Source organism: Amblyomma maculatum, chromosome 6, assembly GCF_055883805.1.
Source record: "Amblyomma maculatum isolate TAMU_Amacu chromosome 6, ASM5588380v1, whole genome shotgun sequence".
Classification (NCBI taxonomy): Eukaryota; Metazoa; Arthropoda; class Arachnida; order Ixodida; family Ixodidae; genus Amblyomma; species Amblyomma maculatum.
In genome coordinates, this window is record NC_139349.1 from 117,065,041 (window position 1) to 117,089,544 (window position 24,504).

Below are 24,504 nucleotides of genomic sequence, written 5' to 3' on the forward strand. Positions count from 1 at the left end.
GCCCCTCGTTACCGAAGCCGTACTAAAGTGCCCTATAGGAGTATAGTGTGCCTGACTTGGGATCTTTTTGGTCCCGCTTTCAATAATTCCCATTTCACCCTTACATCTTATTGTCTCTCTCTGGTTTGGCAGCTCCTGCCACATTGAGCATGTCATGTGTTCTCATTGCGCCAAATGTGTCTGGCCATATCACCAACTGAAGTGTCTCTTACCAGGGAGGTTTTTTTCCGACTTTACGCCGACAGAGCGGGCGCCGGATTTTCTGTGGAACGTGGCTCTTCATTTTATCGCATCGGCTCAAACAGTCTCAACAGTATAAACAAATGCTGTATGCACAGGCTCCTTTACTTGCAAGGCCACACAGATTTGCGCAGCAAAATTTATAAAAAATTGCATGTTTATATAAAAAAAAAACCTTCGTAGTTTTTTCTGATATGTCCTCGCAACATAACTTGCGAGAAAAGCTTCTGGTGCTACCTCATCGTGTTCATCTGCTTCACAACACATCGTAAAAACCTAGTTCACTGGCCAGCTCCGTGGGAACTAAATAGGTTCGACAACGTGACGGGAACACAGGAAAAGAAGACGACACAACTAGCGCGGTTGCGTCTTCTGCTCCTGTGTTCCCGTCACGTTGTTTGCACGGTTAACCTATAATTAATCACCAACAAGTCCAATCTGCTGTCCCTTGTAGCAAATTCAATGGCAGCTCATAGGGCATTATGCTTCAGCATCTGGACTTTTTAACCTCAGCGCCGCCTTCATTTCAGAAGAAGCGAGTGCATTTCCACTCATCGCTGCTGTCTTTGCCTGAAGCGAGCTCAGCAGATAAAATTAGAGAGTCTCTTAGATGTCTCTTAAGCGTAGGACGGCGAAAGCCTACCCTTCTCCTATCATTTGCCTCTCAGGTGAGGCGGTGGCTTAGCGGTAGAACATCCGCCTCGCATGCAAGAGGTCTGGGGTTCAAATCCCGGTGCCGCGCAATTCTCCACCGGATGAAAAAAAAAGTCCGCGTGTCGATGAAATTGCATACACAGGTTTGGGGTGCGACCTGATGCCGGTTAACACCTCCGGCAACGCACTCCCTCACCAGAACAGGAGTTGGCCACCCTGGTGCAGTAATTGGCCACAACCTCCTATGATAAGCCCCATAAAACCCCGGCCCTCAGTCACCAGCGGCTGCGGAACAACTGACCACGGCGGCGGTCAGACCTGTGACGCAGCAGGGGGTGCTAAGAAAGCCTGACTCCGCTGGACAGGCCGCCATTGGAAACTGACCCTGGCAACGTTTAATGCTAGAACCCTAACTGTTTAGCAGTGCTGTTAGAGGAACTAGAGGGCATGAAAAGGGATGTCATAGGGCTTAGTGAGGTTAGGAGGCAGAATGAGGCATATACTGTACTGAAGGATGGGCATGTACTGTGTTATCGAGGTTTACCAGAGAGGCGACAACTAGGAGTAGGTTTCATTGTCAATAAGTATATAGCGGGTAATATAGAAGAATTCTATAGTATTAATGAGAGGGTTGCAGGCATCGTAACTAGGCCTAATAAGCGGTGTAAACTGAAGGTTGTACAGGCCTATGCACCTACATTTAGGTATGATGACCGGGCAGTTGAAAGCTTCTATGAAGATGTAGAATCGGCAATGCGAAAAGTAAAGACGCAGTATACTGTACTAATGGGCGACTTCAATGCCAAGGTAGGGAAAAATCAGGCAGGAGACAAGGCAGTAGGTGACTATGGCATTGGTTCTAGGTATAGCAGGGGGGAGTTACTAGTTGAGTTTGCAGAGCGCAATAACTTACGAATCATGAATACCTTCTTCAGCAGACGGAAGAACCGGAAATCGACATGGAAAAGTCCTAACGGAGAGACTAAAAATGAAATCGACTTCATAATGTGTTCAACCACCGCCATTGTACAGGATGTAGAGGTAATCGGGAAAGTGCGATGCAGTGACCACAGGATGGTGAGGTCCCGAATTAGCTAAAATCTGAAGAAGGAACGCAACAGATTAGTAAGAAAGAAACCCATCAACGAATTAGCGGTGAGGGGGAGGGCAGAAGAATTCAGGATCTCGCTACAGAATAGGTATTCAGCTCTAACTGAGGATGGCGACATTACCCTAGAGGCAAGGAACAATAATTTCAGGGATGTGATTACTGAGTGCGGTGTAGAAGTAGGCGGTAGGATAGTTAGAGAGGATACAGGCAAGCTTTGTGAGGAGATGAAAGATTTGATTAAGAAACGCCAGAGTATGAAAGCTTCCAATCCAACAGACCAGATCGAATTGGCCGATATATCAAAGCTAATCAATAAGCGCAAGATGGCCGATATAAGGAAGTATAACATGAAGAAAATTGAGCATGCTGTAAAGAACGGGGGAAGCCTTAAAGCGGTAAAGAAGAAATTGGGCATAGGCAAAAACCAGATGAATGCGATAAGAGAGAAGGCGGGCAACGTCATCACTAATATGGACAAGATAGTCAAAGTAGCCGAGGAGTTCTATACAGATCACTACAGTAGCCAAAGTAGTCAGGGCCGCAATGAGATTTGTGGCAGGGAAAAACAGTCAGACGTTCCACCAGTGACGAAGGACGAGGTCAAGAAAGCACTAGAAACTATGAAAAGCGGGAAATCAGCTGGTGAGGATCAGATAACTACAGATTTGCTGAAGGACGGGGGGGATATTGTGCTAGAAAAACTGGCCACCCTGTATACGCAGTGCCTGGTGTCATCGACGGCACCGGAACCATGGAAGAATGCAAACATTATCCTCATTCACAAGAAAGGGGACTCCAAGGACCTTAAAAATTACAGACCTATCAGCTTACTGTCTGTTACGTATAAGGTATTTACTAAGGTAATCGCTAATAGAATCAGGACAACCTTAGACTGAAATCAAGCAAAGGATCAAGCAGGGTTTCGGAAACGGTACTCTACTATCGACCATATTCATGTCATCAATCAGGTGATAGAAAAATGCTCCGAATATAACCAGGCCTTATACATAGCATTCGCTGATTACGAAAAAGCATTTGACTCAGTTGAAACCTCGGCGGTGATGCAGGCATTGCGAAATCAGGGGGTTTACGAGCCGTACGTGAAATTGCTGGAAGATAAATATAGTGGCTGCACAGCAACCATAGTTCTGCATAAAGAAAGTAACAAAATTCCCATAAAGAAAGGTGTTATGCAAGGAGACACAATTCCCCAGTACTATTCACAGCTTGTTTAGAGGAAGTATTCAGAGACTCGGAATGGGAGCAGTTAGGGATAAGGGTAGATGGAGAATACCTCAGTAATCTGCGATTTGCTGATGACATTGCCTTGCTAAGCAACTCGGGGGATGAACTGCAAATAATGATTGATGACCTAGACAGAAAAAGTAGAAAGGTAGGATTGAAAATCAATATGCAGAAGACTAAGGTAATGTTCAACAGCCTCGGGAAGGAACAGCAGTTTACATTAGGTAGCGAAATACTGGAAGTAGTAGGCGAATATGTCTACTTAGGAGAGGTAGTAACCGCAGATCCGAACCGTGAAAAGGAAGAAACAAGAAGAATAATACTGGGCTGGAGCGCATTTGGAAAGCACTCGCAGATTATGACTAGCAGCTTAACGGCATCGCTCAAGAGGAAAGTATACAACAGTTGCATCTTGCCTGTACTCACCTATGGGGCTGAAACGTGGAGGCTAACCAAGAGCGTTCTACTTAAGTTGAGGGCAACCCAGAGGGCTATGGAACGAAAAATGGTAGGGGTAACATTAAGAGATAGAAAGCGTGCAGAGTGGGTCAGAGAAATAACTCAAGTTACTGACATTCTAGTGGAAATTAAGAAGAAGAAATGGACATGGGCGGGACATGTAGTGCGAAGAGAGGATAACCGATGGTCGCTGAGGGTAACAAACTGGATTTCAAGGGAAGAAAAGCGTAACAGGGGGCGGCAGAAAGTTAGGTGGGCGGATGAGATTAAGAAGTTCGCAGGGGTCAAGTGGATGCAGCTAGCAGAGAACCGGTTAAGTGGAGAAATATGGGAGAGGCCTTCGCCCTGCAGTGGGTATAATCAGGCTGATGATGATGATGCTGTTTGCCACAGTTCATTTGAAGTCGTCGTTTGATATATTGGTCGTTTCTCAGTCATGGTGAGTCTGCCTGCGTAGTCATTGTAGCCCTTATAACTCATAACTAAGCAGGTTACTCATTTAGAATCAGCAGTGGTCATTACATGTCGTCTCTTCACATATTGGTCATTTCGTCATTATTAACCATTATTAGTCATTAGCATTAGTCATTACCTCTATCAATGTCTATTTATAACTTTTATTGATTACCTATCACCCTCAATCATTTTCATTCTTAGTCTCCCTCTTTGCACGTCCACTTTTGCGACTGGCACACCAGTGCACTGGTGCGACGCACAGAAAACAGGCACAGCTTCTGCGCATAGATTTTCGCTCCATGAGCCTAGAACGGCTTTCGCCTTAAAAAACAAACGCATCCGGTATCAACGTTAACGTGCTTGCACACGCGCACACAAAAAAGTTTGCGTTTACCACGCAGACGAGAGGCGAACGCGCCAAGAAAGGAAGCAAACCGCGCGCTCAGAGTCGGTGACCCCGGCGGCGACGTGTCCCCGAACAGTGGCGCCCTCAGCAGAAATAGCGGGTACAATTGTAAACTCCCCAAGGACGCGCTTGCCCATTGACGGCGGCGCGACGCAGCAGACCGCACCCAGTGCGCTTCCATCGAGCGGCCGTGCTAGAACTAACGAATTAACAGCATATGTCTCCTACAGCCTCCAGATCATCAGGCTAAGAATCTTTGTCAACTGTTGACTTTCCACTCATTCCTTGTGGCAAACAGCACACAATATGACTCTCTCCAAAAATAAATATAAGGCACAGTACATGCCGAGAATATTTGTCTCGAGACCAGGGAATGTCAATACGAACTCTAGAACCCCCGTGGTCTATACATAGCTTTTTGGCATTACTCAAGCGCCAAAATCTAAGCATACGTCAACGCTACCTTTCTTTTGCTTCCTTTATTTCAGAAACAGTTACATTATTTCTTCATTAGGGGCTGCAGGGCTGCTTTTCTGCAAAGCGAGTCACCACTGTTTGAATTTTGGCATTTGTGAACAGCCGCACAACTGGGTTTTTCTTTTATTGCATGTCAGGCCGACGAGGATGGACGTGATCACATGTTGGATTCCGCAGCGTTTCGGATAACCATTGCGGTTACCCAAGGCTAAAACATTTTTACACCTCCTAGACCACCTTTGACAAAAAGGTCCAAAAGTTTGTGCACAACAGCATGTAAAAATCGAGTAAAAAAGTCGGTTGAGCATCGATACAAGGAAGTAGTATTTTCCGGAAATAAAGCTGTTCTATCACAAAGGTAGTTACACCGAGGTTTTTGTTTTTAATTTGGGAACCTTCCCACTCCGCGTTTTTGTCCATGTGTGTTCGTGAAGCTATATACAGGTGATGTTAGAAACAGCAAGCAATACAAGTAGCGACAACAGTTCAGTAAAGGTTGGTTATCTGGACATAATGATATCAAAATATAAGTCAAAATTTTTTGCCGCGCCGAGCCACACCACAGAGCTCTGTGCACATTTATTAACATTTACCTTGATGTACTTTCTCATCGAAATTGACAGAGGTAAATGTTGCAAGCGAAAAAGTGTAACGTGTTTTGCGCGTTGCTACAGCAATTTCCTTGATGTGGGCGACTTCACTGAATACACAACCTAGTATTGCTGCAGCATTAAGTTAATGGCGTCAAGCAACCAAGCAAAATATTACCCGATTCCAATGGCTGATTGGAATGGTTTGATAGGGAACCAAACTCCCAGAACAGTTCAAGAGGTTTGGCTATCTCGGACGGAGCTAGGCCGCTTAGGTGGGGGGATTGAGAATGGCCTTAGAACGGCCCGTCTTTGGAAACGGACCTAGGGCAGGTGAGTATGGCCGATTTGGCAAGCCTACTGCCGCGGTCCGATCATGCATGGGAAAGGGCGTGCACAAGCATGGCCCAATCTCACCGCAGCCCCGACACGTCGGCAATATTCGCTGCCAGGTGGTTTATGTATGCTTCGTCGGCGGTCGACTCGTTTATGGCCCGTGGTTTTCTCGTGAAACGCCTGCAGTTCGATTGTGAAAAGAATGTGCTGGTGCAGTGCTATTTTTAGATGCGCATACTTTGCTCCAAGCAGGCTTTATTTTTATGGCATCAACAATATATAATTGCGATGTTCTTTGGGTAGGTGAATATCAACCCATATCTTTGTAGCTTAAAAAAGCCTGCAAGCCGGCAAAGGCTGATTCAAAATGTATTTTTTTATTAGCTTTTCTGAAATAATCGAAAAAGGCCCAAAGCTCTCGTAATAAAAAAGTAGCACCTTTCTTGCAACTTAAATTTGTGAGGATTCACAGCCATTTATTGTGGGTTCCAGCGCTCACGCTCACCTGATATCGCTTTTACTTGCTCGTTATACCCGCCCTCTCACTTCTTGGACGCTACGAGCCGCCGTTTGACTGCTATCACGGCCTTCACGGATAGGACATCACTCAGGGCACGCTGTCTCTCCTCACGCATACTAAAAATATAAGAAAGAAAAAATGTCCTTTCATTCTGTATTCATAGGAATAATGATGTTTAGTCTATTAAAAGTGATAAAAGGTTGTCACTTGGAAATTATCATAAGGATCTTAATTGTGATAAGAGGCGAGTTTCGATATTGTAGTTTTCGGATATCTGAAGTCGTTTGGAATGCGTGGTGTGCCATGTTACACATATACTGCTTGTTCGAGATAATTTTATGCGAAGGCTAAAAATGTCATCTCTGAGGCAGGCGAAGGAAGCCAGTTACATATTGTCAACAGCTACCCTGATCGCTCCAGATATGTTTTGTTCGCAATTTTTATTTCAAAATATCTACCGAAATTTTGAAATATTAATTTTATAATATAAATGGCAGCTTCTGTGTTGAAGAGCACCTGCACAAACCACACTTCATTACTTTCGAAAACGAACCCTCGCGTGTACGAGATAAAACAGGAAACTCTTAATATAGAAAAAATCAGATGGCCAGATTAATTCAATTACGGCATTAGGTTGACGTCCTGATTCAGCGGTAGCCATATGATTTCGCGATGGTTTCTTCGCCCGATATTGCCAAACCATACAACATGACTATAGTTGCTTTTTTTGTTACAATTAACAAGCATTATATCAGTTCTAACGTCCTAAACTGGCTCTGTAGCAGTGGCAGTACAGTGCTAAACTTCGTGCTTTACTTTGTGCAGGCTTCATTGGCACTGGTAGGAAACACCAGTGGACACCATTCATCAATCTGCACGTGCCTGATCACTTCACAGTGGCGCTGCATATGACTGGAAGACTGCACGCGCGGAATTGCGTAGTGACGTACACCTTTCGAGCTATTCTGCACTACAACTACCCCCGGAACAAAATCAGAGCCCGATGACGAAAACGAAAACAGTGCGGATGACATAGTTAAAGATTTTGGAGTTCATTCTATCGAGCGTAACCACCGGTGTAAAAAGGTAACAAAAATCATGGTCCACAAGTCATACTTAGTTTATAGGTATTCTCCTAAATAAATAAAACATTTCGAAAACTTCTTCAAACTAAAAGGTACCAAATGATCAGTTGCTGAAAACTATCTTGTACCGATTCATGAATTGCGCAAGAAGCTGTGGCAATCATCCAAGATAAATCGCGACAGCGCTGATAAAGCGGTTCTCATCTTTAATAAACTGAAGATAAATGACAATCCGTGCCTTTGGGACAGAATTGAAAATAACCGAACGCCACTGAGACAAGCCGAGCTTGGACCTGTTAACAGTGCCGTGGGATACAGTAACTAACAGCAGGTTTCAGCACCATTTACAGTGCTATGTTTAAATGTACCCCTAAGAAAACTGAAAAATTTGAAGAACTGTTGTTGCTGTACTCAGCGGATGTTGTTGTGGTAGCTGAAACGTAGCAGAATTCGGGAATACATGACTAAGAAATAGTTCCCAGTTCTTTCGCCTTGATCCGTACAGAGCATAGTGGGTGAGGAGGTAGGGTTACCGTTGTAATAAAACAATTAAACCTTTCTTACCAAAAAGAATGCGGCATGTCACACCATGAAAGGGTCTGGTGCACTATTAACGTTCAGGGCAAATTGGCACCATTGTGTGGCATATATAGACGACCGAATGTAACATTTCACTACCTTGAGATACGCGACTTCCTTCGCAGCAAAGTTAACGCTCGAGCCAAATTCATACGGACATGCGATTTGAATTTGCCAGGTATTGAATGAACAAGCTTAACAGTCGGTAGCAACGAAATCGCTAGCTGTGAAAAGCTTGTGGACACATGGTGTTTAGTTTTCCCCTACATCAAGTAGTGAATGCGTTAACGCGTATCCAAGAACAATTTCAGTATCGGCAGTAGTTTCCTCACTACTGAGTTTAGTGTGGAAAACAGAATTTCAGATCATAAATTGGTTTCTCTCACTTTCCCCCACATAGGCCACAACGCTGTACGTAATGGAAGCAGCGCTTCAATGTGCAAAGGTTGTTCCGGTGCACAACAACAGCAACAGACTATCTGTTGACATGTACAGACCTATATCACTAGCTAGATGCTACTGCAAGCTAATCAAGGGCGCGTTTGAAGGATGCAGACCGCAGATATGTGTTTTGTCACACAAATTTATGTCATCATGCATCTATCACAGCGTTTCTTCAGGTACAAGTGATCACAATAAAAATAGTTGCGTGGAAATGTAGAGCCTAGGGAAAGCATTCACGCATGGAAATATTTCACACCTCTAAAACAAGTTACAGGTTGCACTTGTAGAGGTCCTGCTATCCTTGAACCATGTAAAAAGCGCAATCCACCGTCCGCTGTCTTTGATGCAGCGGTCGATTCGATCTTGGCTCACTTTCGCGCTTGGTAAACCTCTCGGAAACGAGCTAGTCTTCGTGGAAGTGCTGGTAGAAGCCTGCGCCGACGCAGTAGCTTCAGCTAATGCTCCCTCCGTCTAAAGGGGTGCAACTTCCCAGTGAACGGCGGGACACGTGGTTCGACGCAAGGCGACAGCTGGTGAGGCCGTGTTCGGCGCGTGGCACGACGACGGCGGCGCCCCAGCGGTACGAGCTGTAGCGTGTTAAGTGGTATAATGGTATTATCCTCTCCTTCGGCGCTCTTCTGGCTTGAAGGCCAGGCTATCTCTGTCGGTGATCTATGCGAAACATGGCTTTGTGGAGCATTTCCCTCCAAAACCGATTAATAACTTTGCACAGTATTCTGTATCTGGATCATTGTACAGAACCAACCTGCTCGAAATCCGGTGATGTCGTTTGAATGATGAATACTGTGAACTTCCGTTCAGTTTTGTTCAAGACACTAGCAGAAATTCCCTAATGGACAGAAAGCTAGAATTACTAAATTAGCCTGTACAACTGCCGAAAACTATTTTTATCGATAGCATTATCGGATGAACACCAGCATTTGAAAGGAAGTATAAGTGAGAACGACGTTTTGACTTGGATTCTTCAAGAGCATCGCTTCGCCCACACTATTGGGAAGGCTTCCATGATCTTTTTCGCAGTGCGATGCGGCAGCAGTGGTCTATCTTTAGAAAATGGCTGCAACGCCCTACGACAGTGCTAAAAACATTTGAAGGAACGCAGATTAGGAAGAAAATCGTGCTCTTATCATCCGGTTTGTAAACGTCCGTTAGTCGTTTAATAGTGTTGTCATGGCTCGATGCAACGAACATGCAGGACCCATTTTTTCGCATAATAACACTGCCCGGATGCTAAGCATTCTTTGACGCAGAGAATACGCCATGGAAAATTGCGGTCCAGTCCTCAGTGCGGTCCCACTGCGGGAAATTCGGAAGTGTAGAGTCCATGCGCTAATTTATGAAAAAAAAAAACAAATATCCGAATACCGAATTTTGTACTAAATACGAAATAAATAACCAGCTTATTCCAGCCACATTCAAAATATTTATTATTCGCATGCCACTAATATAAATATAACTATATTTTTGGTATCTGGTGAAAATGAAAATTTAAAGACAGAATTGGAGATAGTGACGAAAATGAATGACATATTGTATGGGCGTTGAAAATGCAATACGTGCAGAGATTTTTTCCTTTTAAAAAATTTGCCACAACGCATAAGTTGAGAAAGGGGAAATGGGATCAGGAGATAGAAAGTTAAAAGAAGGACTGAAGTCCAGTTGCGCTGAGGCATTCGCAGAGGTTGGCGGTGTAGCTACTGTCCATTTTCCACTTCTCGTAATCACAATCGCGATTCCACCGCAGGTTCACCTTATGAGTATCCGTTATCTAATTGGAGTCGTTGCTGCACACGTCCGCAATAAGTGACGCACATCACAGATTTCAGGTGCAGTGTCATAGTGAGGGCACCTGTCAGCCACTGGCAGATCTTTATCACGCCAACGATGTCGTACAGATGGGGTCAGAGCCGCCTCTGCCCGAATCCGGCGCACTTATACCTCCTCCTGCCAAGTAAGATTACGGGAGAGAGGTTGTGACGGAGGAATGAGAGTGCGTGTTCGCTGGCACAGGACTTGAGAATCGGAAACGTGGGACAGGAACGTATCTGGGAGAAGAGGGGAAGGTGGTGGATCGCCCGATGTGTTTATGTGCGTCATAGCATCCTCTTGAATATTGGCACGTACACGGTGACTAAGGATACCAATGATAGAAAGGGGTAGCCCAGACACAACAACACAGCAGCACAGACGCAAACGTGCAAGCGACACTTTGTCGTCCTCTTCAACTTCGTCCTCCTTTGGATGGATGGATGGAATATAGGAGCGTCCCCTTTGAATCGGGGTGGTAGCAGTAGCTATCATGCTCATTTTTCTCCCTACATCTTAATTATTGATTTAGAATGGTTAACTAAACCACCATTCTATTTATTAAATTTTGCTCCTACATTACTAACATTATGTCACTTCTCTGCTTTTAAGCCACCAATCTTCCAGCCGTTTTTTGCTAGTTTCCACCGCCAGTTTATTCACCCGGCCACTGTTATCTCTAAAGCCAAGAGCTTCAGGAACAGTGATTGCGCCTGCATCAACTTCCGGATGGATACCATTGCATTCGAGTATAATATGGTCAATTGTTTCACTGCAGTTTCCACATACAGCACATGCGTCATCTCCATTGGTAAATTTCTTTTTGTAGCTGCGTGTTCTAAGGCACCCTGATCTAGCTTCAAAAAGTAGGGCACTGCCTCTTGAGTTATCAAAGAAATCTTCCTTCCTGATCTGCATTTTCCACTTTCGGTATAATTCCACACTCTGTTTCTTTTCCATCGAATTTATCCAATTTTTACCTTCTGTGTTTTTCACCTGTTGCTTAATGCTCTTTATTTCTCCGTCCTTGTTACTAGCATACTTACTAGTTAGTTTCCTAGTTCTTTTCCTCCATTGTGAGTCAACGCTTTTTAGGTACAGGTATTTAAATACCTTAGCTGCCCATCTGTTACTGTCCAATTTCCTCAGGCGTTCCTCATATAATATTTTACTCTGAGCTTCCCGTACTTCGAAAGATGCCCAGCCCATATCTCCCTGTACCGCCTCGTTTGTAGTTTTGCCGTGGGCACCTAGTGCTAATCGTCCAACGGATCTCTGATTTGTTTCTAATGTCGATTGTACCTCTGATTTTAGGCACAAAACCGCATTTCCGAAAGTAAGTCCGGGCACCATAATTCCTTTCCAAATACCCCTCAATACCTCATACCTACTGTATCCCCACAATGCATTATGCTTCATTATCCCGGCATTCCTTCGCCCTTTGGCCTTAAGTGATTGCTCATGTTTTCCAATGTATGCCAATCCTTCGTTTACCCATACCCCCAAATATTTATATTCTGCTACTCTAGGTATTTCAAGGCCTTGAATTTTAAGACCCTGATCAGTTGAGCCGTTGAAAATCATCAGACCCGACTTAACTGCGCTGAAACTGAAGCCTAGAGCGTCCCCTTCGTCTCCGCAATACTTAACTAGAGTTTGCAATTCTTCCAGACTCTCAGCTAGCAGCACAATATCGTCTGCATACATCAAACCGGGGAGGCGCTGCTCTACCGCCTTTCCACCTAATCTGTATGACAGGTTAAAACCTAGGTTACTGTCTTGTATCCTCCGTTCCAGGTTTATCATATAAAGCATGAACAGCACCGGTGATAGAGGACAGCCTTGTCTTAATCCTTTGCATACTTTGACATCCTCCGTACTTCTTATCCCTTCCCACGTAATTTCTACTTTGTTATCCCGGTATATTTCCTGTAGGAACTCTATTATCTCATAACCGATACCTTCTTCTTTTAATATGTTCCACAGGAGTTCCCTGCTTACGTTGTCGTACGCCCCGTTTATGTCCAGGAAGGCCAAATACAAAGGTCTATTTTCCACTCTAGATATTTCGATGCATTGGGTAAGCACGAACAGGCAATCATCTAAGCGCCTACCATTTCTAAAGCCGTTCTGAAGTTCTCCGAGTATCTTGTTACTTTCAACCCATGCTTGAACCTTTAATTTCACCGCCTGCATGGCTAACCTGTACATTACAGATGTTATGGTAATCGGCCTGTAGGATTTTATGTGCATCCTTTCTCCTTTCCCTTTATAAATCAAATTCATTTTACTCTGCCGCCAGCTGTCCGGAATTTGCTTATTCGCTATGACTGTTTCCAAAGCTTTTAACAACGTTTCCTTACTTTTTGGACCGAGTTCATTAATCAGCTTGATCGGAATTCCATCTATTCCTGTAGATGTGTTTTTAGGAATATTTTTTTCTGCCTTTTTCCAGTTTCCTTTTTCCTTTCACACCTCAGTCATGCGCCACCTGGCAACGCTAGGTGGCATTACCCCCTCCTTCCGAAAAAAAAATGAGAAGGGCCGGTAAAAATGGTGTGAAAAGCAAGAGAGTGGTCACAGCGGGTGGCTATACGCTATCGGTGGTAGTACGGCTTCAATCGCACAATGTGCACAATGTCCGAGCTGTGCTTTCGACGTTTTGGTTGTGTGGCACCGTCTGGGATAACTTCATAACTGATGTCACTCACACGGCGCAACACTTTGTACGGCCCGAAGTAGCGGGAAAGGAGTTTCTCTGACAAGCCTGGACGGCGAACTGGTGTCCATACCCAGACTTGGTCTCCAGGCTTGTAGTCAACCTGGCGGTGCCGGAGGTTGTAACGGTGCGCGTCAGTGGTCTGCTGCTGCCCAATGTGCACACGGGCGAGCTGGCGGGCTTCCTCAGCGCGGATGGCATATTGCTGGGCATCTGAGGATAGCTGGTCATCATCTGGGCACGGGAGCATGGAATCGAGCATGCTCTGAGCTTCGCGTCCGTAAACAAGTCGAAATGGTGTGAAGCGCGTTGTCTCTTGTAAGGCTGTATTATACGCAAATGTGACGTACGGCAGCACCTCGTCCCAGGTCTTGTGCTGCACATCGACGTACATTGCCAACATGTCCGCAATCGTCTTATTCAATCTTTCTGTAAGGCCATTGCTTTGTGGATGGTACGCTGTGGTCTTGCGATGGGTCGTGCAACTCAGCTCAAATATGCGGTCGATCAGCTGTGAAGTGAAAGCTGTCCCTCTGTCGGTAATGACGTAGGAAGGGGCGCCATGCCGCAAGACTATGTTGTGCATGAAAAACTCTGCTACTTCGGAAGCTGTGGCGTGAGGGATTGCCTTTGTCTCAGCGTATCGAGTCAGGTAGTCAGTAGCGACTACTATCCATTTGTTTCCGGCCTGCGACAAAGGGAAAGGGCCAAGGAGATCCATTCCAATTTGGTCGAACGGAATGCGGGGTACTTTAACGGGCTTGAGAAATCCGGCAGGCTTCTGGGGCGGTGTTTTACGGCGCTGGCATTCGCGACAGCTTCGTACATAGCGTTTCACAGCTGCGGAGAGTCCTGGCCAGTAATACATGTTGCGCACTCGAGCAAGAGTACGTGAGCAACCCAAATGACCAGACGTTGGTTCATCATGGCAAGCAAGAAGAATATCCTCACGGAGCTCGCATGGCACTACCAGAAGGTAAGTTCTGTCTTGGCCCTGGGAGTTTCTTTTATACAAGACGCCTTGCCGTATGCAGAAGGAACCAAGGTGCCGAGATAGGTGTCGAGGCAGGGTCGTATCACGCCTTTCCAGATGATCGATGAGTGGAAGGATGTCTGGATCAGCTCTTTGTCGATCCCTGAGCTAAGATGCGATGAGGGCTCCTAGAAAACCGCTATCGTCATCGGCTGTAGTATCACCAGTGTCAACGGGTGCTCGTGACAGCGTTTCGGCGTCTTCGTGTTTGCGGCCGGACTTGTAAACAATGGTTATGTCAAACTCCTGAAGTCGTAAACTCTAGCGTGCAAGTCGTCCCGATGGGACTCGCAGATTTGCCAACCAGCACAAACAGTGGTGGTCCGTGACGACTTTAAATGGCCGACCGTAAAGATAGGGGCGGAACTTCATAGTAGCCCATACGACCACCAGGCATTCCTTTTCTGAGGTGGAATAGTTCATTTCGGCACGAGAGAGAGTGCGGCTAGCATAGGCTATTACTCGCTCAAACCCGTCTTGATGCTGAACAAGGACCGCGCCAAGACCGATACTACTGGCGTCAGTGTGCACCTCAGTGTTAGCCGCTTCATCGAAGTGCGCCAGAACAGGGGATGTTTGAAGGCGCTCACGAAGCAAAGAGAAGGCCATCTGCTGCTCTGAGTTCCACACAAAGGAGGTGTCCTTCCTTGTAAGGCGCGTCAGAGGTTCTGCGATATGAGAAAAGTCCGCAATGAAACGCCGATAATATGCGCACAGGCCGAGGAAGCGCTGAACAGCCTTCTTATTAGCTGGAACGGGAAATCGTGCGACGGCAGCAGTCTTATCGGGATCCGGGCGCACCCCATCAGCGCTTACAACATGGCCGAGGAACTTGAGTTCTGTATACCCGAAGTGGCATTTCTGGGGCTTCAGCGTGAGATCAGCAGAACGGAGGGCTTTCAGGACAGCTCGAAGGCGTTCGAGGTGTTGATCAAATGTTTCGGAAAAAACAACCACGTCGTCCAAGTACACAAGACAGATCTGCCACTTGAGGCCAGTGAGGACGGTGTCCATCACCCTTTGGAATGTAGCTGGGGCAGAGCACAATCCAAATGGGAGTACTTTAAATTCATATAGGCCACCTGGAGTGACAAATGCGGTTTTTTCTCGGTCTCTTTCGTCTACTTCGATTTGCCAATAGCCGCTTTTTAAATCAACAGATGAAAAATACTTCGCACGTCGCAATTTGTCCAGTGAGTCATCGATGCGCGGCAACGGGTATACATCTTTCTTTGTCACATTATTCAATTTCCGATAGTCGACGCAAAATCGAAGAGTGCCGTCTTTCTTTTTGACCAGGACTACTTGTGAAGACCACGGACTTTGTGAAGGCTGCACAACACCATCATCCAGCATTTCCTAAACCTGCGTCTGGATCACTTCTCGTTCTTTGGCAGACACACGATAAGGCTGCTGTCGTATTGGGCGAGCGTCGTCATAAGTAATGATGCGATGTTGTGTGATGGGCGTTTGACGAACCTTCGAGGAAGAAGCAAAGCAGTGCTTGAAGTCTAGCAGTAGTTGCTCTAAGGCCCGCCGTTTCTCCTTTGACAAGTGACAGTTAATGTCGATGTTGTCAAGAGATGGCTCGTTAGTTTCTACTGCCGTGGATGCAAAACAGACCGGATCGTGCGCAACATGATCAGCAAAAGCGATAGCAGTCCCCGGGAACAAGTGTCGGTGCTCATTAGAAAAATTTGTGACAAGGAGTGGAGCCCGGCCATTGTGAAACGACAATAAACTTCGGGGAGCGCAAATGCCATGAGCAAGCAGGAGTGTATGGTTCGCCTCCGCTACAGCATCACCGGTACGGTACGGTACGGTATGTGGATCGCGAGCATGGCCACGAATCCAGTGCATGCGCACTGGACATGGGTACTTTGAACAGAGCAATTTAATCGACTGTGTTATTTGGAATGTGCGTCGAACGGCTTTAAGCTGTTGAAGGGCAGTGAGATAGTCTGTGTAAAGATGAACTGCATTGAATGTAGGAACTGGTGGAAGGGTATAAACGGCATTTTAAATGGCTTGAAGTTCCAGTGCCAGAGGGGTGCACGTATCCGCGGTATATGTCACGTGAGTGTTGAGATGCGGATGAGAGGGACTATACACAGAGGTAACTCATCGCTCTGCAGTATGTGATGCATTCGTATATAATATGCACCCTTCAGGCAGATGTGCGGATGATATCGTCGGGGAAGTAGTGGGGCCATTGTCCGTGAGCTGGCAGTACGACCATCGAGGCAGTGTCGTTAAACGATTGAGTTGTAACGACTGTTTGCGAGCTCTGTTTGCCATCCACTGATCAATGAGTTCACTGAGCGTATTTAGCTGGGCGTACTCCTGAAGTACTGGTATGGGTGTTAGACGGGGGAGACATGGTATTGCACGTATAGTCTCACGATTGATGGCCTCAGGGGAGTCTCACTGTCTGCGGGTGAGACGTTAAAACTGTGCCTGATAGATTATACGCGGCAGGAGGATAGAGCGAACAAGCTGGCGGGCCCTGTGAGCACGCCCGCCGCCAGAGCGCATAGCTATGCGACGAATCAGATCTAGAGTAGCGTGAGCGGACTTACAGATGACTGCGAGCCACGGGGTGTCAGTCTCAGAGAAATTAAGAAGACCAAGAATGCGAACGGTTTGTGCCTGAGGAATCGGGGTATTATCTATCATAAAATTTATAGTGGGAGCTTTCCGTAAGCCAGCTTTATTTTCAGTGCGAATGAAAAAGGATTTTGTATGCGAAAGAGTTAGACCCAAAGGAGGGAGATGCAATGTCAATACATCCAGCGCATGCTGGAGGGCCGCCTGATGGACAGACGTACCTGGGTGACGGCACCATAAGGTTATATCATCGGTATACTCAAGCGCACGTATAGAAGGGATGGTCTCTATGGCTCGAACAAGTGGAATGAAGGTCACATTAAATAATGTAGGGGCGAGAACGGAGCCCTGGGGCACTCCTCTGTTTGAGGGGAAGTGACCAACTGGCTTTCCATGGACACGAACACTTAACGTTTTATTTGTTAGAAAGACGTGAATGGAGAGGAGAAACCTGCGAAGGAGACCAAGAGTTTGTAGGGAGGCAAGAATGGCTGAGTGAAGGATGTTATCATATGTCTTTGTTATATCTATAGCGATCACGGGTCTAACAAGATGACTGTGCGGAGAGTGGGGAAGCACGTCAGCAGCCAAAGTGGCAAGGCCGTCCTCCGTTCCTATTTGCGGGCGGAAGCCGATTTGGGATTATGAATAACAATCATGGCATTCCAACCACCACGATAAGCGAGTGGCGAGAATATTTTAGTAAAGCTTGCAGATTGTTGGCGTCAGGGCAATTGGACGAAGGGCCGAGAGAGATACTGGAGGATGACCTGACTTCGGTATTGGAACAATAGAATGCTTCCACTCGTCCGGCATGACATCAGAATGCCACACGTCATTGAATGCATCAAGCAGGGCCTGCAAGGCAGTCCCTTCCAAGTTGCGGAATAAGGATTTAGGTATGCCGTCGAGCCCGGGAGCAGAGTTTGAGTTGAGGCGTTCAATGGAGGCCAGCAGCTCTGCCATGGTTAGGTCAGAAGTAATCTCATCGGGGGGTTCGGTAACCGGTAAGCAAGGTGGAGAAGTCGAGGTAGAATCATAGTGTGGAAAAAACTCTTTGTCCGCCTGTTTTGCAAACGTGTCCTCATCCACATTCATCGCAAGGCGAATGCTCTCTGTGTAATCAGAAACTTGAGAAGAGCGCTCTATGGCGTGAAACACTCGTCAAAGTTGTCGATTACCGTGCTTGGAGGACAGGCGCTCACACCATGCAGCCCAACGTTGCCTTCCTAGACGCTTTTCATACCGTCTCGCACGTGCGGTAGCCTTGTGAAGAGCAGGGATATCCGATGGGTCATCGGGATTACGAGCAGCATAATGATCCGCCTGGCACCGCAGAGACCAAAGATTCAAGAGGTGGATGTCCGGGTTTGGCTCGTCTTCATTTACAGTGATAGTAATCGTGTGGGACGCAAGAACAGCAGAGAAGGTAGACAATGCTGATGATGGGGTGAAATCAGATAAGCGGCTGTCTGCGCGTACAGTCCCATGATGTTATTCGTACGCGACGGCGTATTTTACGTATGCGTGAAGGAGTGAGATAGACAAAGATAGGACTGTGATCACTACCCCAGGTATCTGGTTCAACAGCCCAACGAGGGCTACCGGGGCCTAACTACCAAGTCAAATCAGGTGAATAAGACCCAGCTCGTGGACGGGTAGATGTATGCGGGTGGTTTCAAAGCTGAAAAGCATTATCTGAAAAGCTGCCCTGGATGTGTCCACCCCTGGGAGAATCCGATGGGTAACCCCACGAGGTGTGTGCGCCGTTGAAGTCTCCACTGAATAGAATAGGGATACCCGAATAGGTAGAACGCAGAAAACGAACCCGTCCAAGATTAGGAGATGCGGAACTAGGACGGCCATAAAAGGAAACTAGAATACGTTGCGTGCGTACAGGCTTAACTAGGAGTGCTACAACCTCTTGGCGTGTGTTACACCACCATGAAAGGTCGATCGGTGTGTGGGGAACTGAAGTGTCATTATAAATTGCAGATTTACCTGGGCTGAGGGAAGAGGTGATACAAAGGCGATCAGGAATGGAAGGTAAATGGTAAGCGCAGAATCCTGAAAGGCGAGGAAATGAGTTATGCTCTTCAAGTAGGAAGGCCCACACCTTCAGCTTTTTGTCGCGAAGACGGATGATCACTTCAGAGGCCTTATTCGCAAAGCCTCGACGATTCCACTGCACCACCAGAGATAGTGCAGTATCCATTGCGAGGCCAAAGAGCTGCTACGATGAGAGGGGTCACCTGCTCCATAAGGGCTAATATTTTATCCACTGTCGGGGTAGTCACGGTTAACGGGGTGTCTGCACGTGATTGGGGTTTGATGTTTATTGGAGGTGATTCATCTGAAAACTTATCACGAGGTATTAGGCTTCTTCGAGAGGGGTGAGAGCGACGCAGTTCTCAGAGCTGAGTAAGTTATTCTAGACGTTGACGAGTCTCTGCAATGGCATTGTCTAAAACAGCGTCTTCATCTCCGGCATCCACATGTGATTGGTGCACTGGCCGTTTTGGTGTACCAATTGATCCACGAGGGTGAGTCGCTTGTGCGTATGAACGATGCTGAGAAGACGTATGGTGAGCAGGTGGGTCAAGTAAACGAAGTGCCGGGAAGTCGGTTTCGTCACATGTAAGAGCAGCGAAGCGATTACTTGTAGGAATATCTGTTTTTCCAGGCGGCTTGCGCGACGGCCTCGTTCGCTTCTTCTTTGGACAAACGGGGGAGCGCATGAAATGGTCCGCCGATTTGCATAGGGCACAAAGCGCTGCTGGTTCATTCATGTCGGCCACAGCTGCCGGATTAGGGCAGGTATTTTGCATGTGCCCTTCTTTATGGCAGTGATAACAAAATATACGGCGAGGTCGGAAGGACTGTGATTTGATAATCGTATCATAATAGGTTAGGCACTCAGGCAGAGTCAACGGGCTTTGTAGGGTGAGTAGGTATGAACCCCGGTGCCCCAGAGGCCGTGCTTGGGACACTGCGTGAGTTGAACAGCGAATGTTTGCTCGCACCTCCTTAGAAGGACTTCTGCTGTCGACATGGTAAACCACGCAGCGGAGGGTGTCAGGGCAAGAGGCAAAATATCTTTGCACTGGGACATGTTCATTCGAATCCAGGGGAATTTGAATAACTGCACACATTTTCTGGGCGTCCAGCAAAAATGGGAAGTTTACCGTAATGGTGTTCGATGGGCGATGGTTAACAAATCCACAGTAGTTAGTAGAACCAGAACTTGGTCAATTGTGGCTTGGACACACCGGGGAGAGATAGTCGTTATATAAAAGCGCAATGTAGGCTGGATAGTGACGCGGAACGAGTTAGCAGCAGGTGAAAGCGAGGCTCGACTCACGGGCGGCATCTGTGGTGGTGTCAGGGGCTGACGCGCTGTAGTCGGCCTTGAAAGGGAAGACTGAACCGGTGCGACAGGCACAGTTCCTAGAGGGAAGGTGACATGCACAGAGGCGGCGGAGCAATCCATGGGAGAAGCCGAACTCATTACATCCGAAGACGAAGCAGACTGGGGGCATGTAGGCGTCAAAGATTGTGTGAACGTGGATACTGCGTCAGGTTGTAACACAGCGGAAATCCTCACCGCTGTCATCGGCGGAGCAGAATCCATGCAGGCGCGTAGCCCAGCCTCGCTCGGCAACGCCGAGCTAAGCCCAGCCTGCGCCTGAGGGATCCGGTTGGACTTCCTTAATTGAGAAAGAGCCCACCGAGGTGGAAATCGGTCCACAGGGGCGTCTTCGGCATTCGTTCTCACGAAGGGCACTGTTCTACCCACACAAAACGACAGGAAATAGGCGAAACAAGATGAAAACACAGAGCTCTAAGCGGACACGTATCAGCTCAGGCGCGTCTTCTTTCTCCTCTTGTAATTTACGCCCATTTCTTCATTTTCGTCCCTGTGTGTGGGTATGTGCTATAAAATTAGAGAACAACAACGTGCAGAGCTAAGGTCAGAGTTTACAGAAGAGGCAGACTATGTCAAATTATTTACAGTTACACATTCAGGCAAGTTAATCCTGAATACAGAATATATTTTTTTAACAGTGCTACTAATAAACGTCCGCAATGTGTATATAAAAAGGTGGAAAACAGGTTTACATTTTCGTGAAACTCTTTTTCACTCCTCCTCTTTGCCTTTCCATTCTATTATATATCTCTATATTCACTCTTTTGATATAAGTAATAAAAGCCTGAGTTTCCCAGAAACATATGTATATGCTTTGCCAAAGAAAACCTTTCCAGTATCTTGGGAGTCAAAATCTAGCATTTGACCACATAAGTTTGATTGTTCAGCACAATTTGTTATGTTTCTTTGTTCCATCTGTCAGATGAATCATATTTTGAAAGCCTCATACTCAGCACGTTCTTTTCTCCGCTGTGTTGAAGAGGTTGAAGAGGAAAAGCCAGGTCGCGGAACCATCAACGTGGAATTACGAAAGCAACAAGCAAAGCTCATTTTTCATTGAAAGGTAAGATTTTCAAGGAATCATTTTCCATTTCTTCTATAATACTTACGTACCGACATCTCTCAATGGCTTTTGCATCCGTGCACGTACCCAGAGTTTTCTTTAGAAGCGCAATGAACATGTCCGTGGTCCTTACGAGATAAGCCTAATATTGGCTATTGCGGTGCAGAATACACGCTGTCTTCATTTTTATGCTAAATATAATGATATTAATGTGGCAGATTATTTGTTCGGCTATGCAAAAGGAAGCTTTAGCCTATTGAAATTATATAGCTGGCTATGCAGCAGGAGGCCTCTTCGAAAACTTATTACTGAAAAAAATCTCTTTTCCAAACTTTATTTGATTAAATTACACAATCAAGCCTGAATGTTTAACGGAAAATTGCGTTTTTACCTAAACGCGTTTCAGAGATTTTTTGGAGCTCAATGTGCATTTTGCAAACGTACGCTAAAAGGCTCGGTTTCTTCATAGGCAAATATTTATGATGTTTTAATGGTCTTGTAAGTTTCCTTAATATTTTCATTATAAAATAAAAAAAATGGTTTAAAGGAAAGTAAAGGCGCAGTATCTGTCCCGCTTGTTCTGTGGACACCTGACCCGAGGCGTAAGGAAAGGGAGGATGGTTGTAGTGAAGTGTACATTCAATCACATGGGGATCTTGTTGCTGTTCCTGGCCGTACGGCTGTTCCTGGCTGTTCCTGTTCGTGGCCCTACGGGGCTGGGACTGGTAGGTCAACGCCGCTTGCGGCGGGGGCTAGCCTGCCACCAAATTTTTACCTGCTGTAGACCGTCAGTGCACCCGCCAACGCTTACGTGGTGGATTGGATTGCAAAACATTTATTTTTTATCTCAAGAATGTCTAAGGAGAGACGTACTAGATGGCCGCTAGTCCATGGCTGGCGGCGACCTCATTAGCCCTTTCTATGGCCCGTAGTTGAGTCTTCGGGTCCTTGCTGACCAGCAAGGCTTCCCACTGCTCGGAAAAAGGAATCTGTAATAATACCGCCTGCGGCGGATCATTTGCGCAGTTCCAGAGAATATGGTCGTATGTCGCTCTTTCGCCGCATTTATTGCTGTTTTGGTTGTACTGGCCAGGGTACATAAGGGCAAGCACCGTCGGATGTAGGAGGGAGCGTGTTTGTAGTCGGCTCCAGGTAACTTTCTGCGCCTTTGTTAAGAATTTGTGGAAAGGCGGATAGGTGCGCCTTTCCAGCCTGAAGTGATGGGTAATACCACAAAAAGAAATTACCCCGTCCCTCGTGAAATTAGGGCCGGCGGGTGCGCTCACTGCCCGGTCGACGAAACCTCGGGCTTGCGCGAGGGCCGCCTCGTTACCCGGGTTAGACGAGTGGGCCGCGACCCAGATTAGTTCAATTTCCCTAATCGGAGCAGCGGTGCTTTGAAGGATGCGCAGGGAGGTAGACTTATGCGGCCCCTTGCGAAATTGCGAATGCCTGTTTTAAAATCACTGAATATAATATCAGCAGACGTGTTTGCAATAGCTAAGGCTATTGCCCCTTCCTCGGCCGTCTCGGAGGAGGTGGTTGCGAATGATGCGGCCGCCAACGGGGAACCGTTCCCATTCACAGCGGCCATTGTTGTTGTGGCTTTAGCTGCCTCGTGCGCACCGAAGAGAAAATAGACAAGAAAGAAAAAAAGAATAAGAGGGAGAGAAAGACTCACGCCGCAACAACAGCCATCGTGGGTGCAATGACGGCCTACAACAGATAAAAATCAGTGGCTGGCTAGCCCCCGCCGCAAGCGGCGTTGACCTACCGTCACAGCTACGTAGGAACGCTTGTCTCTGGGTGCGCCTATATTCCGCCGCGTCCACTTACGCTGCATTGACGTGTCAGCCGTACTGGGCATGTAGGGCGCGAGCCCTCGCCATGCATCGGCCTTCGTGTTGCGCGGGGTGCGTATTCTTGGGGAAGGGTTAATGAATAGAGCTCTCCTAATGTGTGTAGGTAACTGTGTTTTCGCGTCCTTCTCTGGAAGTTGTTCGCACATGTGTAGTCTGTACAGGATGGCGCTTCACGCGTTCGTGCGAGTGAGTCGGCCGAGCTGCGAGCCGTGGCTGCGAGACAAGGTGTGCCTCGTAGATCTCCGACAGCGTGTTGTGAACCCCAAGGGCCAGAAACCTTTACGTAGATGTGCTGTGCGGGAGCCCAAGGGCAGCCTTGCAGGCATGTCGGATTAGGCCCTTGACCTTCATTATCTCCGCGAAATCAGTTGCAGGTACGACAGGGAATAGACAATCCTGCTCAGTGCGACAGCCTGGACTAATCAACAGAGATCTTTTTCTTTCGTTCCTTTTCATTTGTTCGCGATCCGTCTGATGAGTCGTACAGTCTGATTGACCGTGGCTGTGAGTCTGTTGATTGTTTCGATGTTTTTGCGATTGTTGTGCATGTACATGCCCAGTATGCGCATGGTTTGAACCTGCCTCACCGGTTGGCCTCTTACACAAACATTCAGGGGGATCGGGGGGCCTGCTATGCATTTCGTCCGCGCGGCTTGGCGCCCTGAAATCCAGCAGTTCCGATTTCGCGTGCGAGAGTTCAAGGCCCGCTCCCGATGCGTAAGTTTTGATTATGTCGAATGCTAGCTGCAGCGTATCCTCTATTTGCCCGTCATTCCCCGTGGTTACCCATGGGGTGATGTCGTCCGCATAGAAAGTGTGCTGCAGCCGCGGAAGGGCAGCGAACTTGGGGAGAAGTGTAATGAGTGCTAGACTAAATAGGAAAGGCGAGCGCACCGAGCCTTGTGGTGTGCCTCGGCTTCCCAGAGGACTGGGATCCAACTTAAGGCTACCTAGAGTGAGCTATGCTGTCCGCTCAGATAGGAATGATCGGACATATTTAAATATCCGTTCACCAGGGTCCAATTTAGAGAGATTTGTAAGGATTGCCTCATTGCGAGACTTTGTCGATGGCCGTGCTCAAGTCTAACCCGAGTACCGCGTTCGTCCCAGTTCCACATAGAGGGTCCAACACGTCCTCCTTAAGTCGTGGACAAGATTTTCCCTAAAGCCAATCATTGTTGAAGGAGTAAGTCGTGGTCTTTTGCGTAATTTTGCACACGGTTAAGGATGACATGTTCCATTAGCTTTCCAATGCAAGAGGTGAGGGAGATGGGCCGCAGATTCTCGATCAAGAGTTTCTTGCCCGGTGTTGGGATAAAAGTTACCCGCGCATGCCTCCATCCCTGACGGATCTCGCGTTCCCT

At 47.0% G+C, this 24,504-nt stretch overlaps 1 protein-coding gene across 1 annotated transcript in view; it reads left to right on the top strand.

The window, feature by feature from the left end:
- The window catches only part of LOC146186642 (uncharacterized), a 121,826-nt gene that overhangs the window by 92,080 nt on the left and 5,242 nt on the right, over positions 1–24,504 (top strand). The gene's annotated exons all lie outside the window — the stretch shown is intronic.